Source organism: Mastigoproctus giganteus, chromosome 4, assembly GCF_048544385.1.
Source record: "Mastigoproctus giganteus isolate SK-2022 chromosome 4, ASM4854438v1, whole genome shotgun sequence".
NCBI lineage: Eukaryota > Metazoa > Arthropoda > Arachnida > Uropygi > Thelyphonidae > Mastigoproctus > Mastigoproctus giganteus.
Window position 1 is genome coordinate 121,745,126 of NC_143578.1, and position 20,621 is coordinate 121,765,746.

Genomic DNA, 20,621 nt, shown 5'->3' on the forward strand with positions numbered 1-20,621 from the left:
GTGTGACCTATTAATAACTTTTGCATTTAGTATTAGTATTAGCAATGGCCACATGGTGCAAGGAAGCCTATGGCTTATGCTGCACCAGCAAAAATAAATAAAAAAATAAAATAATAATAATAATAAATAAATAAATAAATAAAAATAATAATAAAAATAAAATAATAATAAATAAATAAATAAAAAATAATAATAAAAATAAAATAATAATAAATAAATAAATAAAAAATAATAATAAAAATAAAATAATAATAAATAAATAAATAAAAAATAATAATAAAAATAAAATAATAATAAGAAAATGCTAAAACAATAAATAATTAATAAGAGAAAAGGAAATAGACAACCTATGTGTTTCCCTCCTCCTGTAGATAATTATCCAGCTGAACTTTGAATTTTCCTAAACTGTCAGCCTTTACCACCCATGTAAGTAACTTAATCCAGTAATTTATAACTTGCTGGCTAAAATAAAACTTCCTGCAATTCAGTCTAAACATCTCCCCATAACTTTAAATTATGGTCCCTAGTTCTAGAATCATTTATAACCATGAACATTTTTTCATCCTCATTCATTTTACTTATGCCTCTCAGAGCCTTAAACACATCAATCAAGTCTCCTCTAAGACACCTAGTTTTCAAGCTCTGCAACCACATATGCGAAGTCTTCCTCATATCGATGCCCATTTGCCGATCTCACCAGGTGAGTTACATCTTTGGACCCTTTCAAGAGCACAATGTCTTTCTTTAGGTGCAGTCTCCATACTTGAACACAGTATTCCAAGTGTTGTCTAACAAATGGGTTATATAATGGGATTATGACATCCTTATCTCTACTAGCAATTGTTCGATAAATTATCGATAGGACACCATGGGCCTTACTTGTAATCCGTCTACAATGCTTGGAAAACTTCATGTCTGACAATACCGTAACACCCAAGTCTCTTTCCTCCACTACTGGCTTTAGTTCAATTCCACCAAGTGTATAAGTTATTTTGGGGTTACTGTTCCCCAGGTATAATACCTTACACTTTGTCAAATTAAAGCGTAGCTGCCATTTTTTTGACCATCCCTTTAGGTCACTCTGAAGAAGTTCTGCTTGATGGCGATCATTAACTACTCTACCAATCTTTACATCTTCTGCAAATTTAGACATCACACCCTCTATCCCTTCATCGATTTCATTTATGAAAATCAAAAACAGCAGTGGTCCTAATATAGATCCTTGGGGAACCACGCTTCTTACATCCATGCTTCTTCCAATCTGAGGAATAACCATTTATCACAACCCTCTGCCTCCTGACCTGAAGCCATCCAGTTTTCCATCTAAGGATTTTTTCTGTGATTCCAACCTGTTCCAGGTTATAAATACTTTTTTGTTATTTATACAATGCCCATTGGAAAGAGATTTAAGTCCCTATCTAGATGATATGGTGTTTAAAGATTTGTACCGGGAAACAGAGATACATATAGTATTAAAATCCTCCACAGAAAACCATTAGGGCAGCTATCTTGTCTTTGTTGGGATTACTCCTATTAATTTCACTGCTTCTTCATGTGGTGCTACCTCTGGGGCTATCGAAAATAGTATTACTACTTAACTCTTAACTACCTGATGGTAAGATCAAAGTAGAATACCTCATGTTATAGATATAATTAGTATTAGCATTAGTAGAGGCATATGATGCAAGAAAGCAAGGTTATACAGCATCAGCCAAAAAAATTCCCATTTCACACATCCATTTACTCCAAATGTTTGTCCAATTCTTCCTTGAATTTATTCAAGCTATCAACTTCCACAATGACAGATGGAAGTTTGTTTCAGCAATCAACTAGCCGATGGTTAAAGGCAAATTTCCACACATCTATTCGACAACTATCTTTCCTCAATTTCCGCCTCCTAAGGTTTGTAATCTGAGCAAGATAAAGAATCCTATCAGCATTGAGCATGCACAATCCATTCAAGGCCTTATACACCTCAATCAGATCACCCTGCAGGTGCCTAGTCTCCAGATGCTGCAATTTGCAGGAATTAAGCCTCTCTTCGTAAGCGCACCCCTTTGTTTCCCTTGCCAGTACAGAGAAGAGAAAACAAGTTTGCCCTTCTCTGTACCCATTCTAGAATCTACATACTCTACATCCTTCCTAAAATGAGGATTCCAGACATGTACACAATACTCAAGGTGTAACCTGACTATTGCCTTATACAAGGGGATAATCACCTCCTTATTGCTGCTACAAAAATTATTGTATATCACTGACAAGACCCCATTACCTACTCTGGCAGCCTATCTGCACTGTTCAGAAAACTTCATATCTGACTGCACAATTACTCCCAGATCTCATTCATTCTCCACTAACTTGAGTGTACCACAACCCAGTTTGTACATTTCTCTGGGGTTACTGCTACCCATATTAGCATCAGCAAAGGTACATGATGCAAGAAAGCAAGTTTATATAGCATCAGCCAAAAAAAAACAACCCCTTATTTCACCCATCCACTCGCTCCAAATGTTTGTCAAGTTCTGCCTTGAACCTATTTAAGCTATCAACTTCTACGACAGATGGAAGTTTGTTCCACCAATCAACCACACGCTGGCTAAAGGCAAACTTCCACACATCTATTTTACAAACGTCTTTCCTCAATTTGAATTTATCCTCCCTCAGGTGATTATTCTGAGCAAGAGAAAGAATCCCATCCGCAAGGCTTTATACACCTCAATCAAATCACCTCACAGGTGCCTAGTCTCCAGACACTGTAATTTGCAAAACTTAAGTCTTTCTTCGTAAGAGCAAACCTTTGTTCCATTCACTAATCTTGTTGCCCTTCTCTGTACTCGTCCCAATAGCTCTACATCCTTCTTAAAATGAGGCCTCCAGACATGTATAGAGTACTCAAGGTGTAGCCTGACGATTGCCTTATACAAGGGGATAATCACCTCCTTATCCCTGCGGCGCCTCCGTAGCCAAGTGGGCAGGAGCAGCAGTGCGTAGCACACGCTTCTTGATTAGACCGGGGTTCGAGCCCGTGCCTACCAAATACAGAGGATGCGGAAAGGTCAGGGAATGACTACCGCATATCCCCGGAGCAATATGGCCTTAGTTGCTAATGCTCCTAAAATCCAAAAACAACAACAACAACAACCTTATCCCTGCTAGAAAAATCCCTGTATCTCATTGACAAGACACCATGAGCTACTCTTGCAGACCGTCTTCACTGCTCAGAAAACTTCATATCTGCCTGCACAATTACCCCCAGGTCCTTTTCATTCTCTACCACTGTCAGTGTGGTACCACAGAGTTGATACGTTACTCTGGGATTACTGCTTCCCATATGTAGTAATTTACATTTGTCAATGTTAAACTTCATTTGCCACCTCTCAGCCCATTGGCTCAACTTTTCTAGATCCTGATGCAGCAGTGTATTAGTATTAGTATTAGTAACGACCGTATGGTGCAAGAAAGCCTATGGCTTATGCTGCACCAGCCAAAAAAAATCCGAACAAAACAATGATAAAAACAAAAATTAAATAAATAAATAATAATAATTAATAAATAAATAAAAATAATAAAATGAAATTAAAAATTAAATAAAAAGGAAATTAATCCTATCATCCTATGCGCTTCCCTTACCCGAAAGTACTATCCAGATGACCTTTGAATTTCCCCAAACTGTCGGCCTCTACCACCCATGAAGGCAATTTATTCCAGTAATTTATAACTCGCTGGCTAAAATAAAACTTCCTGCAGTCCAATCTAAACATTTCCCCGCGTAACTTGAATTTATGTCCCCTAGTTCTAGCATCATTTATAATCTTGAAAATTTTGTCCTCATTCATTTTACTGATGCCTCTCAGAGCCTTAAACACCTCAATCAAATCTCCTCTAAGGTGTCTAGTTTCCAAACTCTGCAACCCACATATTCGAAGTCTTTCTTCATAAGGACGCCCTTTTGCCGATCTCACCAGGCGAGTTACCCTTCTTTGCACCCTTTCAAGAAGCTCGATGTCTTTCTTTAGGTGCGGTCTCCATACTTGAACACAGTATTCCAAGTGTGGTCTAACATAGGCCTTATATAATGGGATTATCACGTCCCTATCTCTACTTGCAAAAGTTCGATAGATCATCGATAGGACACCATGGGCCTTCCTTGCAACCTGTTTACAATGCTCAGAGAATTTCATGTCTGACTGTATCGTAACACCCAAGTCCCTTTCCTCCAGTACTGGGTTTAGTTGAACTCCACCAAGTGAATAAGTTATTTTGGGATTACTGTTTCCCAGGTGTAATACCTTACACTTTGTTGGATTAAAGCACAGCTGCCATTTTTCTGACCATTCTTGAAGTCTATCTAGGTCTCTCTGAAGAAGCTCAGCTTGACAGTGATCATTAACTACTCTACCAATTTTAACATCATCTGCAAATTTAGACATCACGCCCTCTATCCCTTCATCAATGTCGTTTATGAAAATTAAAAACAACAGTGGTCCTAATACTGATCCTTGGGGAACCCCACTTCTTACATCAACCCAATCTGAGGAATAGCCATTTATCACAACCCTCTGCCTCCTGCCCTGAAGCCATCCTTCTATCCATCTAAGGATTTTCCCAGTGATTCCAACCTGTTCCAGCTTATAAAGCAACCGCTCATGTGGGACTGAGTCAAAAGCTTTGCTGAAATCTAAATAAACAATGTCGAAATTATTCCCTAAATCCAGCTCGTGAGTGACCCTTTCGAAATAGCGAACCAGATTTGTTAAACATGATTTTCCCTTTACAAAACCATGCTGAGTATCCTTGAGAATTTCAATTCTATCCAAATGATCCTGAATTCCACCCTTGATCAATGCCTCCGTGATTTTCCCTACTACTGAAGTCAGACTGACAGGTCGATAATTTCCCACTTCACTTTTAGAGCCACCCTTATGTATGGGAGATACATTTGCACTTTTCCAATCCAAGGGAATCTCCCCAGAGTCTAGTGATGCTCGCATAACCAGCCTCAGTGGTTCAATGCACTCGCTTGCCGCCTCTCTCAAGATTATAGGGTATATTCCATCAACTCCAGGAGCCTTACTAGTCTGTAGGCTTGAAAGTTTTTTCATTAAATAATCTTGCGAAATTTCAATATCATTAATTACATATTTTTTAACTTCGCTCTCACAATTTCCCATTGCCACAAAAGGTTTTTCATTTGTAAATATCGATGCAAAATAACTGTTGAGTTCATCTGCAACGGCAGCTGGTGTATTTATTACTATCCCCTTTCCCTTACGTAAAGGTCCGATCTGGTTTGTCCTGCTCTTCTTGGCATTTATATATGTGAAGAATTCTTTATCCCCCCTCTTTGCTCTGTTTGCTAGTGATTTCTCATAAACTGCCTTTGCCTGTCGAACCTTTTCTGTGGCTCTATTACACACCACCTTGTAGCTGTTATAGGCTTCAGTACTTTTTATTGCTCTGTAACGTTTACATGCCACCTTTTTCTGCTCAAGCAATGTGGCAACTTCACTATTCATCCAACTTGGAACCCTTCTCGTGGAGTATTTTTTTAATGGTATATACGCATTCAAGGCATCTGTGATTAATGTTTTAAAAGCGTACCACAGTTCAATTGTATTCATTCTCTGCGCGATATCTACCCAGTTAATAGAGGCCATGTAGTACCTTAAGGCATCGTAATTTCCTTTTCTGAAATTAAAACCCATTCCTTTGCCTTTTACTTCTGCTACCTCTCTCGTCATCATCCACCGTAGAACTCCGTGATCACTTCCTGCTACTGGTTCCTCTACTGTCAGCCCTGTTATGTCATCTGATTCATGTGTGATGATGAGGTCTAGGATATTCTTTTCTCTAGTACTTTCCCTGACATGTTGATACAAATAACAGTCATCTAGTTGATTTAAAAATTTTGTTCCCCATGTCGAGTTTCCTTCCCATTTACTCCAATCAATTAGAGGCAAATTGAAATCACCCATAATAAGGCATTGACGCTTACTTGCCCATTCCATTTGCATGTAGAGGCTTTTGTCATAGTCTTCACAATCACCTGGTCTGTAGATTACGCCTACTCGCATTGTACCTTTGTTTCCAACTATCTCACACCATACAGACTCTATACTAGCATGTGAAATGTCTGAATCTGGGAAAGCTATCGTCGCACCCAGGCTGCTTCTAATAAGAAGCATTACCCCACCACCCCTTCTATCTACTCTATCCTTCCTAAATACATTATACAAGCCGTACTGAAACTCATCATCCCCAATTTCCGGGTGGCACCACGTCTCCGTAAGCCCTATTATGTCCGCGTTACTTGTTTTAACCAGCAGTTCGAATTCGCTCATTTTATTGACGACACTTCTAACGTTACTGTATAAACAATTAAGATTTACTGTTCTTGTATATTTAACAACCCTAACACAACCCTTGAAGTTTTTTAGGCTCTCTTCCCTGATATTAGCTACCTGCTCACGTGAAACGTCTTTGCCCCTAGAACATCTAGATAATACGTCCAGTTGGGGTAACAGATAAGAACTCTTAAGGTATGTGCAAGAGTTACATTGACCAATATTATCAGATAAACGCGTGTCAGTATTGCCCACATCCCCCCTAACTAGCAGTTTCCCTGAGCCTTTAAGGTATCCTCAATAATACTGGCAAAAACTTTTGCACCACCTTTGTTTAAGTGTATCCCGTCTCTACAAAACAAATTCCTTCTACCTACAAGTGTGGGCCATGCTGATAGAAATTTACCCCCTAAAGCCTTGCAGATTCCTTCAAGTCTTGAGTTAATCCACAAGGCTCTTAACATATAATCCCTCCTATCGTGTCTGGGCAGAATTGCAGACACATAGACATTATGGCCTAGCTCGCGACATTTCCTCAGCATGGTCCTGTATTTTTCCAACAAATCGTCAGATCGTGTACGTTTAATATCGTTTGTCCCCACATGAATAATAATATTTTCTTTACCCCCTTTAAAATCTGACAGTCTGTTGGTGACATCATCAATAGTTGCTCCCGGCAGACATACCCTGGTTCTGCTCCACCTATCTTTATTACAAAAAATATTCCCCGTTTCCCTGACAATGGAGTCTCCTAATAAAACAATGTCCTTTCTAACTAGGGTAGTTTGCACTTGGTTTTTCTGTTTTGAGGCTCGAATCGGGTGTGCATCACTTGGTAGATTGCTGGAGTTTTGAGTCCCTGACGAGCTCCCAGAAGCATTATTTTCGAGGGCAAGCACTCGTTTTTTCAGGGACTCAAATTGTTCCATCAGTGCACCAAATTGTAATTTAAGATCGGTGCACTCCTTACATCGATCACAAAGAAAAGAATCCCCAGGTGAGGTAGGATTAGTCACCAGGTCGACCTTGGAAAACATTCCACAGGTTCCACAACGGATTAAATCATGACTCACCCGTAAATGACTCACCAGTGTACTGTCATTAGTGTCATTAACAACCATGCCAACCTTCAGACTGTCTGCAAACTTAGAAATTAAGCCTCATATACCATCATCAATATCATTTATAAATAAGAAAACAATAATGGACCCAACACAAAACCTTGAGGGACTCCATTAATAACATTAGTCCATTGATTACCACTCTCTGTCTTCTCCCACTCAACCATCCCTTTATCCATAGCAGCAATTTGCTTCCAATGCCACACTGCTCCAATTTGCACAGCAGTTTTCCATGTGCAACAGTATCAAAGGCTTTTCTAAGATCCAAATATATGATATCAAAGTTATTCTTTGCATCCAGTTCATTTTGTGACTACATCATAGTATCCAATCAAATTAGTCAGACAAGACTTCCCCTTACAAACCCATGCTGTGTTCGAGCTATAACTGAAGTCTTGCCTAGATGAGCCTACAGTGCTTCTTTAATCAGTGCCTCCATTAATTTCCCTGGAAGAGAAGTTAAAATAACAGGTCTGTAATTACCTGTGTCCCCCTTTGATCCTCCTTTGTGAATTGGGGTCACATTGCACATGTCCAGTCCATGGGTACCTCCCCTGAGTCCAGGGAAGCTCTCATAATTATGGCTAAGGGCTTGCTTACTTCCTTTGCCACTTCCTTTAATATAACTGGATAGATTCCATCCACTCCAGGTGCCTTTCTTGAGTTTAACTTTGACAATTTCTCCACTTTATTCTCAGTTATTACAAGATTATCTAGCTTACTGCCAGAGTTGAATACACCTCTGGCATTCCCCTCCCTGAATAACTCCTCAAGTGTGAATGTCGATGCAAAATATTCATTTAGTTTGTTAGCTACCTGAGGAGGATCATCAACAGTTGAACCACCAAGATCAAGTGGACCAATCTGATTCATCCCCTTTCTTCTAGATTTTACATAAGCAAAGAACTCTGTGCTCTTTTTCTTTGCATCCTGTGCCAAGGATTTCTCGTAATCTGCCTTCGCCTGCCTAACCTCCTTTGTAACTTGGTTACAGACCAGCTTATATCTATCATAGGCTTCTGTATGACATGTTAATTTATATGTATCCCATGCATTTTTCTTCTGTCACATGTCTCATTAGTTCATCTGACATCCATTTAGGCCTAAACCTTGAACAATATTTCTTAGTTGGTATGTAAAGCCTAGTAGCTTCCAAGATAAGTTCTTTGAACGCTTCCCATTTTGAATTTGCTGTTGATTACATCATCAGTTGGTTCCACCGTATAGAATTTAAATACTGTCTCAGACCACCATAGTCACCTTTACGAAAGCAAAAACTCTTCCCTTTACCCTTGATGATAGTTACCTCTTTGAGTAAATCCCACTTCAGCACACTGTGATCACTGCCACCTAGTGGTTCCTTTATCTGCAGATTCTTGATGCATGAAGAATCACTACTGATAATCAGATCAAGAGTATTACTCCCTCTAGTTGTCTCCCGAACATGCTGCTGTAGAAAACAATCATGCAATAAATCTACAAAAGCCTTGCTAGTGTGTGAGTGACCAACCCACAAATTCCAGTCAATTAAAATCCCCCCATTGTAAGACACCCTAATTTACTGACCCACTATTTCTCTGCACAATTGCTCATTATACACATCAGATTCATTAGGCCTATAACAAACACCAACTTTCATTTTTCCTTTCCCAGTGCTTATGTTACACCAAACATACTCAACATTGCATTGTCCACCCACATCAATTGGATGCACTTCCTTAGATTTTATGTTTTTTAATTAACAGCATAACCCCTCCTCCCTTCCTGTCCTGTCTATCCTTTCTGTACACATTGTACTCATCAAATTCCAGTTCTGCACTGCTTTTGTCTGTGTGACACCATGTCTCTGATATCCCAAAAATATCTGTCGGGGTGCCTCCATAGCCAGGTGGGCAGGAGCAGCAGTGCGTAGCACATGCTTCTTGATTAGACCGGGGTTCGAGCCCGTGACCACCAAATATGAAGGGATGCGGAAAGGTCAGGGAATGACCACCGCATATCCCCGGAGCAATATGGCCTTAGTTGCTAATGCTTCTAAAAACCAAAATAACAACAACAATATCTGTCTTTGATGTCTTGACTAGCACTTCAAGCTCATCGAATTTATTAACTATACTTCTAGCATTGGTGTACATGCAAGTATATATGCACCTGTTTCTACTAGTTACCCTTACATAGCACATGTATTTACTTGTACCACTATGACTCCCAGCAGTCCTGGAAATTTCCATTGCCTTGCTTTCCAGGCTGGTGCTCAATTGCATTTAAATAGAAGTAGTGCAAGAATCACTTTTACCTCTGCCAGCAGCTACTGTTAATCTATTAGTCCGTGTACCCCCCCGAAGCTAGCAGTTTCCGACCCACCTAACTCTGCCTCGATAGCATCAGCAAATATTCTTGCACCCTTTCTATTTAAGTGTATCCCATCCCTGTAGAAGCAGTCTCTCCTGTTAACAAGCACAGACCAGGCTGAGAAAAATTCTACTCCGTGAGCCTTGCACAATCTCTCCAGGGCAGAATTGATCGACAAGGCTCTCACCATATACTCCCTCCTATCGTGTCTGGGCAGAATTGCAGACACTTTCAAATTCAACCCTAACTCACGGCTTTTTTTCTGCATTGTCTTGTACTTGTTAAGTAATTTTGCTGGTACTTCCTACTCTTAATATCGTTAGTGCCAATTTGTACAACAAATCACCCTTTGCGCCCTTAAAGGATGATATCTGCCCTAAAACGTCATCAACCTTTGCCCCTGGCAGACATACTCTGGTCCTGTTCCATGTATCCTTTTTGCCCCATTTGTTCCCCGTTTCCCTGACAATAGAGTCACCTACAACAACTAGTTCCTTTGGGAACAGCGCATTCTGCCTTGGGGGTTGCCGCTGTGTTGCATGATGTTCAAGTGCAAGCTCTGGCATTGATTTCGGCAGCTGAGAGCCTGATGGGCCCCTCAATTTATAATTTAAATCCTTCAAGGGTATTCACCCTGTCCTTCACGCTCTCATATAAGCCCATAACAATGCCGAGTTAGCGCCTGATTTCCTCGCACTCCTTACATCGCGCACACATAAAGACATTCCCCTTGGCAATATCATGTCCTGATTGTCCACAAACATCAAACAAGCAGTGCATTTCAATAGACTGCGATTCAGAGGACAACCGCCCCCCCCCCACAGTTCTCCCCTGAGCCACAGCACTTCCACTAGTTTGAGCCTTTTGCTTTGCTGCTCTGATCTGAGTCATGATTTCTATTCAATTTGAATAAAATTACAATACAAAATATAACGCTAAACCTATATCCCAATGCAGTTATAATACTATATATATATTTATGTATTGAATATTATCTCCGAGTTACGTTATATGACTTTCTTATCCCCTGTCAACTTATATATATTAATTTATGATGTTTCGTTTGTAATAACTATGTCGCTATATTTATTTAGTTAAAAAAGTACAATTCAATTGACAATGAAATTTAATAAGATTAATAAATTTTACTGATTAATTGATACTACTATACTCGCTATCTAGTTTTCCGTTAAACCTTACACTAGTACACGTTGTATCGTATAACAATGGCGGCAATTCATATGCAGCACTTTGCATTTGTCAATGTTAAACTTCAGTTCCGACTTCTCAGCCCATCTGCCCAACTTTTTCAGATCCTGTTGCAGAAACATGCTGTCATTACTGTTATTAACAACCCTGCCAACCTTTGTATCATCTACAAACTTTGACATTAAGCTTGATATACCTTCATCAATATCATTGATAAATATAAAAACAACAATGGGCCCAACACTGAACCCTGGGGTACACCACTAATAACATTATTCCATGAAGAGCAATGTCCATTGATTACCACTCTCTGTCTTCTCCCATTCAATCATCCTTTTATCCATTGTAGCAACTTGCCCTTAATGCCACACTGCTCCAATTCATACAGTAGTCTTCCATGTGCAACAGTATCAAAAGCTTTCCTGAAATCCAAGTATATGATATCAAAATTACTGTTTGCATCCAGTTCCTTTGTGACCACATCATAGTATCAACTCAAATTGGTCAGACAAGACTTACCCTTAACAAACACGTTGTGTCTGAATTATTACTGCAGTCTTGTCTAGATGATCCTGCAGTGCTTCTTTAACCAGTGACTCCATTATTTTCCCTGGAATAGAAGTCAAATTAACAGGTCTGTAATTACTCGTGTCACCCTTTGATCCTCCTTTCTGAATTGGAGATATATTTCACATCTCCAGTCCGTGGGGACTTCCCCTGAGTCCAAGGATGCTCTCATAATTATGGCTAAGGATTTGCTTACTTCCCTTGCTGCCTTCTTTAATATAACGGGATAGATCCCGTCCACCCTTGGTGCCTTTCTTATGTTTAACTTCAACAATTTCTCCTCCAATTTGCTCTCAGGTATTACAAAATCATTTAACTCCCTGTTAGAGTTTGATAATCATCTGGCTTTCTCCTCCACGAATAACTCCTCTTGTGTGAATGTAGATGCAAAATACTCATTTAGTTTGGCAATCATCTGAGAATGATCATCTACAGTCAAACCACTGATATGAAGTGGACTAATCTGATTCATCCCCTTCCTTGTAGAGTTTATATATGTAAAGTCTTGGATGTTTTTTGTTGCATCCTTTGCCAAAGGTTTTCTTCGCTTGCCTAACCTCCTTTGTAACTTGATTTACAGGCTAGCTTATATCTACCATAGGCTTCTGTGTTGGCTGATAATTTATATGCATCCCATGCACTTTTTTCTCTGCCATGAGTCTCATTAGTTATTTTTCCATTTGGGCCTAAACCTAGAACAGTATTTCTTGGTGGGAACAAAAAGCCAAAGAAAGACTGTTCTAGGTTTAGTGTGTGTTTGTTATTTAATGTCTGTAATTATTTGATGCATGTGCTTCTTTTCAAATAAAACAATCAGGACAATATTACTACATCAGCACAGTCTATGTTTTCAAGAAAGAATCATGAAAAAGTAAATCACAAATAAATAGTGAATAAGACTCACTGTCATTAACACACAGTCATGGGCACCAACAATTACAACTAACAAAGAGGGCTAAATATGAGTTGGGAGAGAGACTTTTTAAGATAATCTAAAGGAATCATCCATCCTTTTTAAAACTGAAAGGGGCCAAAACAGTACAAACATGAATATCTTAAGAAAAAACAACAAGCATGAACATCGAATTGTAGAGGAACCTCTACCAAAAGGCAATGCAGACGAAGTCACAGATCTGTATCGATGGAGGCATTCAGTCTAAGAAAGGAGCTGTATTGGATAATGTTGATTCCAAGAATAAACAGGAAGATGCTAGGGTCTTATATTTGCAATTGAAGCACTATGCAAAACAGGGAAATGGATGCTTATTGGACAGGAAAAATAGAGCTCTCAGGGAGTGGTATGAGACTAATAGAAAATTGGGTTATTATGGCTCAGACCCCAACAGAGCAGACTGATTAGGATCAAAAGATCTTGTTGAGTTAAAATTTGTAGAGGTCTTGAATCAGATAACTGATCACATGTGGGATGCTTATGAATGGTGCACAGCTGGAGTTGGATTCCGATGTACACGAAGCAATTTATAGTCAATGGATGTTATTAGTAAGAACTGTAGTGAACTAGACAAGGTTCAAAGATATCTTACTCATCAAAACCTTTAGTTATTGGGGAGCAAATAAGAAATTGGAAAAACAAATTCAGGAGTTAAGAAATTGCTTGGGAACTTGGTTACAAAAGGTTCTCCTTGTGTGGATGGGGCCAGGCAGTATGCCTTCTATGACTGCAGTTTCTCAGTTGGATTTGGTGGCTAAATCAACAAAAGATGAAGACCAACTGAGTATTTTAAGTCACAGTGTTAGAAAATTAAATGAGAGTATTATGAAGTCTATGGAAAAGGTGATCAACTTGAATGAATGAATGAAACAGGTGCTGAAACAATCAAATAGATGGTTGTTTCATGTGTGATTAGGCTAACTGGGATAAACTGGATAAGGCCTATCAATAAAAGATATGCCACATTCAAACTGACAAGGCTTTTTAGTGACATGATGAGTAGCCCTGGAACAAGTTCCAAAGGTAATGAGTCCATTCCAAGGGTAGCTGTTAAAGTGGGCACTAACTCTTGCTGCCCTAGAAGTCAAGAAGCTAAAAATGCACAAATTGGAAAGGTAAGTTCTAATTTGCATAGGCTAAATTAAAAAGTATCATAGAAAGTTGAAACAATGCAGTTATAGTACAGGTTGATAGTATTATTATTACTCTTTATATTATTTCTCCCTGATTTGGGGATTCCACCTCGTGATGGGTATTGCTAGCAAGTACACAGAGTGTTGTTGTTATGTCTGGTGTTACTGTTGGTCGAGGAACTCTCTGACTATCCTACAGGTGTTCAGAACTGCAGATTTCTGGAGTTCCTTGTAGGTGTTTGCTGGGAGACCTATTGCTGCTAGGCTATTATGTAGGGTCTTTGGCACCGTACCTGTGTTTGACATGACGATCAGGACGGTCGTTACTTGTTGCATATGCCACATCTCTTTTATCTCCTGTCTTAGGTTCTTGTACTTCCTGATTTTTTCCCCATGGGTTTTCTGCAGGTTGCCAGGTTGGATACCGCTATGTCAATCAGATAGGTAGCCTTTTCCTTCTTGTCCACAGGGATTATGTCCGGTCTGTTGCGCAGGATTGTCCTATCCATTATTATGGCGCGGTCCCAGTACAGCTTGTGGGCTGGGGTCTCTAGTACTGCCTGGGGTTCGTACTTGTAGTACGGTAAACTTTCTTTGATCAACTGGTATTTCCTTGCTAACTTCTGATGTATTATCCTGGCTACCTGGTCGTGTCTATGAGTGAACTCAGTCTGGGTGATCTCCTTGCATCCCGCAGTGTTGGATCGTTTCTGAGGCCAGGTGGCATCGTCGACATGTGTCGTCAGACACTCTGGGCTCCTTGGCGATGTATTTTCTATAGTTTCTAGTGTTGATTACCTTGACTTGGATGGCAAGTATGAATCCTTCAATCTCTGGGAAGAACATCCTGCTCGTGAGCCAAGCACTGGAAGCAATTTTATCTATGTGCTCTTGGTGGAGATCATTGTAGTGTTTGCCATGGAGTGTCTTCTGTGCCCATCTTTCTAGCTTCATTTGTACCTCCTGGTTTGGGGGTACTCCTCATTTAGGTTGAGTGGGACTATACCACTTGTCTATCTTGCTTATGGCCTGGTGGAGTGCTGCTGTGTGTTTCTGGAAGTAATTCTTCAGGTTAACTATCACTGTCTTCTGTTGCTCAATGAGGTCTATCAGGCCCCTTCCTCCTTCTTCCCGGGCAATTCAGTCTCTCCAGGGCAGATTTCGGGTGGTGTTGGCAGCTCTTGGTCATCATTGCCCTTGTATTTCTCATGATATACTCCAGCTCGGTGTTAGTCCAATCTATGACCCTGAAGGAGTATGTTAGCACTGGGACTGCATAGGTGTTTATGGCTTTAACTGTGTTCATTCCATTCAGTTTTGCTTTCAGCAGGCTTCTGAGTCTCTGATGGTATTTTTCGGTCAGGCAGGCCTTAAAATCCTTGTGTTGTAACTGCTAAGCCTGCACCATCCCTAAGTATTTGTAAGTCTCTCCCTCTGCCATGCCTTCGATCTCTTTACCACTCTGCAGCTGGTAGTTTCGGTTGACTAATTTTCCCTGATGCAATCTGTGGGTCTTGCATTTGTCTAGTCCAAATTCCATCCTAATATCATTGCTGAATTCTTCGGTGATCTGGAGTAGTTGCTGAAGGTGCTTCTCGGTTCCCGCGTAGAGCTTGACGTCATCCATGTACATCAGGTGGGTGAGGGTGTACAGGTTCTTCCTTACTTCTTTGAGGTTATATCCGTACTTGCTACTGTTGAGCATGGTAGATAGCAGATTAAGTGCTAGACAGAACCACAATGGGTTCAGAGCAGCTCCCTGAAAGAATCCTCTCCTGATGGGGATTGGCCTGGTTGTGATGTTTTCGACCTTAATGGTGGTACTCCATTTCGCCTAGAACGTTTGTCACTATCGGATTGACTTTGTAGATGTTCCGCAACTTTATTAGCCAGCTATGAGGCACAGAGTCGAAGGCCTTGCAGTAATCGATGTAAACTGTGTACATGTTGTGGTGCTTCTTGTAGGCTTCTCCATAACCATGGCATCTATGGTTAATTGCTCCTTGCATCCTTTGCTCAGCCTCTTGCATCCTTTCTGCTGTTCGGCCATTATGTTCTGGCTCTCCAAGTGGTCTGATATCTTCCTGGTTATGCAGCTGGTCAGGATCTTGTACATTGTTGGGAGGCAGGTGATTGGCCTATATTTCACCGGATTTCTTGTATCTTCGTCTTTAGGCTTCAGATATGCGATTCCTTGAGTGAGAAACTTTGGGATTGTCTCTGGGTGCCTTATCATTCGGGTGAACTGCTCTGCCAGGTGCTTGTGTGTGCAAGTGAGCCTCCTGTACCAGTAGTTGTGGAGGTTATCTATTCCTGGAGTTCGCCAGTTGTGAGAGTTCTTGATCGTCTATTTTACTTCTTCTTCCTGAATCTCCCACCTTCTCATTTCTTGTACATCCTTGGTTTTCTTGCGTTCTAGTTCTATCCAGGTGACTCGGCTGTTATGTCTTACTTCCCTGCTCCATATGTTTCCCCAGAACTCCTCAATCATCTTCTTCTTGGGTGGTCCATTCCCTTCTTTCCCATCTTCTCCAAGATTCCTGTAGAAGCCTCTTTGGTCCTCATCGAAGATTTGGTTGTTTATTTTCCTCTGGGAGCTCTCTTTGTATTGGCGTAGTCTCTGGCTGAGTGCAAAGAGGTTCTGCTTCAATGTGTCCACGTACTCTCCTATTCTCTGATTTTTTGTCTCATGTTTGTGTAGACGCTGTCTCTCTTGAGGATGCTCTTCACTTTTCCAATTAATTTCTTACTCCTATTGCCCCGTTGGTACTGGGTCAATTGGCCTATCTTGACCCTTAATTCTTCTATCTTTTGCTGAAGTCTTCTTTCCCAAGCTGGTGGTTCCTCCTGTTTTCGGTTCTTCTACTGCTGGTCTCTCATTTCTCTTCCATTAATCCTCATGGCTGCTACCGTGGCACAATACACGGCAGTGTGGATGGCCTCCAGTGTTGCACCTTTGCTGTCGAGGTAATGTGGTATTAAGTGCTGATTCAGGTGGTCTGTGACTCTCCACAAAGTTCTATTCGGCCTCTGCTTCGGTATCACGTGAGTCTTTGTGGGGGTCCATTCCTTTGAATTCTGTTAGGGCCATCTTCTACTTGTCCTCTACTGGATATCATGACCTCGTCTCTTTCCACTTCAGCTGTTGTGGGTTGTATTTCTTCTTGATCTTCCTCCTCTGGTTCTGTATTCTTTATCCTTTGTAGTTGATCCCTCACGTCCTGCTTGATTTTTTCCAAGATTGCAAGAGCTGTCAGGTTCTTAGTGACGATGGTCCTTCTCTGGTCCACTATTTGCTGTTCAGTAAGCTGAATATCCGGGAATCGTTCCAGCCACTTGGTATGTAGTCTCATCCTGTAAGTTGTCATATCGGTCTCCAGCTTCATTATTTCGTAGTATGCTTGCATGATGTACGTATTCATTTCGATGCTCCACTTCATGAGTTGGCGTTTTCTCCCTTCCTGGGTGGTCACTAGCGCAGTTGCGTAGGAAGCATTTCCAGTTGGTGGGACTGGATGGTCTTGCCCTTCTCTTGTGTTAGCCATATGGGGGACAGCACCACTCGCTCCACTGTCTTCCTCGGGAGACCGTCTTTGATTTTTGAACCAACCCCTCTGCCTAAGGCCTGAATGTGAGTGACTTTATCCTGCACCACACTCGATGCAATATGATTAATATTTCTCTGCGACATCATCCATCTATGGAGGTGGATGAGTATTATTATTATTATTATTATTAGCTATATGGTGCAAGGAAGCCTGAAGCTTATGCTGCACCAGCCAAAAAAAAAAAAAAAAAATTTTCTGAGCTACCCTGAGAGTGAGAGAGAGAGAGAGAAAACAAGAGTCAGAAGTAGAAGGGAATCACCAAGAAGGAGACATTGAAATGATCAAGTCCAACCCTCAGCTTAAGGATTCTAAACTAGTTGTTATTAGGTCTTGTAGACTGTCTACAGTCTGGTATTGTTGTTTATGATGTGAACCAAGGTTTAAAATAATATGATTTACTGAAAGATTACGAATTTTCTTCCAGAATTTACTTGACTGGGGTATTGAGGAGGATGAATTTTTTAATGATTGTAAAGTGCATTTCTCAAGCCTTAATAATAATGGCTCAGGACAGAAATGGCTATTGGAAGTGTCCTTTAAAATTTTCATGGTTTAGAACAGTAATATCACTTTTTTTTTTGAATGGGGAGTCAAACAATACTATCTAATAAATGTGTACTATAAATGTCTCCACTGAGGACATATTGCAGAATGCTATCATAATCAGAAAATTATGTGCTTGTACTGTGTTGCTAGTGGCCATTCTTAACATTAATACCCAGTTAAAAACAATAACCCTATTTGTGTGAACTGCCTCACTATGAAGCAACAAAATACTCGTCCTTATGTTAAAGCTATGGAATATGCCAAAATACAAACTGAAAGCAGTTTGTTCTAACTAATATATGAGACAACTCAGCCATAAGTACATATTATTACGGGATGCAGTCATGTCCCAGATATTTTCTGGGGTTTGTTTAAATTGGTCTACCAAGGAATGGAGACTTTGTTTGATTCTGACAGAAGAATTATATGATCTTGGACTTGGAATTATTTGATCTTGGACTTGGAATTATTTCTTGGAGCTCTTTAGTAAATGTCTGGAGTTCCTCTGGTTTTGAGTGTCAAAGTTGCTCTATGTTTGCTCAGGCTTCTCCTCCCCCTCCTTTTTTTTTTTAGCTGATTCCTCAGGGAGAGATTACTGCAGGACATATGTCACTCTGTCCTGTATGGGGAGAGAGAGCACCATACATGTGCTCATTTAAGAATGCTATACAGTATCCCTAGGATGAGCTCCACATGCCAGGGACAGAAACCAGATGACTGCATCTTTGAATCCATAATGGACTAAGAGGCTGGTCACCCAAAATAATCAAACACCACTACGCTGACTAGCCTTTATTTAATATAGTGTCTACATGCTATACACAATGGAGGTTGACATAGTTTGACCAGGATTGCCATAATGCAATTAATGAAAATTGTCCAGTTCCATCCTTGGACTCCTTTTGTAATGTAAAATGAGCACATATGAAATATCAAAGATCAAACTCTTTTAGAATAGTCTTCATTATTTCACTGAAAATGAATATAAAATGTTGAGTGAAAGGGAAGTTAAAATCATTCTTCCATTTTGTTTGCTCATCTGTGAGAGGCTCCATTTTTGGCAGACACTGCATATTATGCTTTCTTTTTTTTTACTTATTTTTGCCTCTGTTCAATCCAAAAATAAAAACTTTCTTGCAGAAAGAATCACCAAATGAATAGGGAATATATAGATTTTTCTTGTGATGAGACTTCCTTAACACAAATAACAATTCTTTTAATGTTACTTGTCATGGTGGCTTATTCCAATACATTTCTAATCAAAAGAGTTGTCTACAATAAAACTATCCGATCCAAAGTTTTGAAAATATGTTACTGACAGTGAGTATTCAAAGACATTTAAAAAAAAAAAAAAAATTCTTCAAGAACCTTTTAAATAGTAATTTCATACCTCATGAAGGTAAGGAGTATTGCTTCCAATGATGGCTGGTGAATTTTCAGTCTGAAAGGTAAAGAACAGCTAAAACATCAACTGCTTTCACCATAATGGTGGTGAAAGTATTGCAATTACTGCGAGAGCAACACGCAGTAATGTCAGACAGAGAACTTTGATCTATTTTCTTGGATATTTTTTCACCACTCATTGCATATGTCCTTATTTTTGCACAAAGCTTAATGAGATTATTCTTAATATTTAGTCATCTGCTGTTTTTGTTAAGAGTGAGATACCAAATAAAGTTTCTGCAACAAAAATGTGGACTTCTCAAGTGAAGTTAGAGTAACTCCGGGGGCTCACATCTGGTGAGTATGGGCTTGGCACACCCTGGGTCCTGAGCTGGATATCATCATTTTTCTCTTTCTTGGTGATTCCCTTCTACTTCTGACTGTCTCTGTCTCTCTCTCTCTCTCTCTCTCTCTCTCTCTCTCTCTCTCTCTCTCTCTCTCTCTCAGGGTAACTTGGAAATTTTTTTTTGGCTGGTGCAGCATAAGCCTCAGGATTCCTTGCACCATATGGCTAGTAATAATAGTAATAATAATAATAAAAAATTTTCCTTAAGTTCTCTGAGAATGCCTTGAAAAATTTCCAGTCTGTCTACGTGTTCTTCATAGTTTTTGTTTTTTTTCAAGTGACATGTGATTTTGGTGGGTTTCACTGAATTGTTCATATTCTGTGATGCAACACACTGTAAAAGTTTCCTTTCTCACTACCATGGAAAGTAACGCTCATCATTGAAAACAACATAATCAAGTGCATGTGCTCATCATGTTCAAAACATATCAAACCAAAATGCTTCTATTTTTCTTTGTCACTATCCACAACTGCTTATACCACAATGTCTGCATGATTGCCTACAATTTTAATAGCATTTTAGCAGCATGTGCTGATGTAGCACTTTCTAAAAAAGTTTCACTATTTCCAATTAGGCATACTGCTTTTCTTACAAAAGTATAGCACAGCATCCAGATTGCATAAAATTTCTGTGCTATTCATGCAGAGATGAATTCCTAGGAGGATTTTTGTTGTAACATACACAAAAACCTTTGTTCCACTTGTGCTGACTTTGTTTCCTTAACCCAAGAATGGTAATGTAAGTAAATCTGACAAGCAGTTCACAAAACGACTCCCATTTTTTCACAGGATGATCAGTGACAGTCCTTCTCCAGAAATGCTACCTTCCTTTAGTTAGTAAATTTTAACTTCAAAGATGTTAGATATTTTTTCACTGTAATCCATAATTTATAAATACGGTTGGTAAGGTTTATTTTAAGTAAAGATGCCATAATACTTATTTTAAGTATATATGGCAGATATTCAAATCAGCAGAGCTTCACAAAGGACTGTTAAAGCA

At 39.8% G+C, this 20,621-nt stretch overlaps 1 protein-coding gene across 1 annotated transcript in view; it reads right to left on the reverse strand.

The window, feature by feature from the left end:
* The window catches only part of LOC150087031 (uncharacterized), a 346,277-nt gene that overhangs the window by 181,500 nt on the left and 144,156 nt on the right, over positions 1–20,621 (reverse strand). The window lies entirely within an intron of this gene.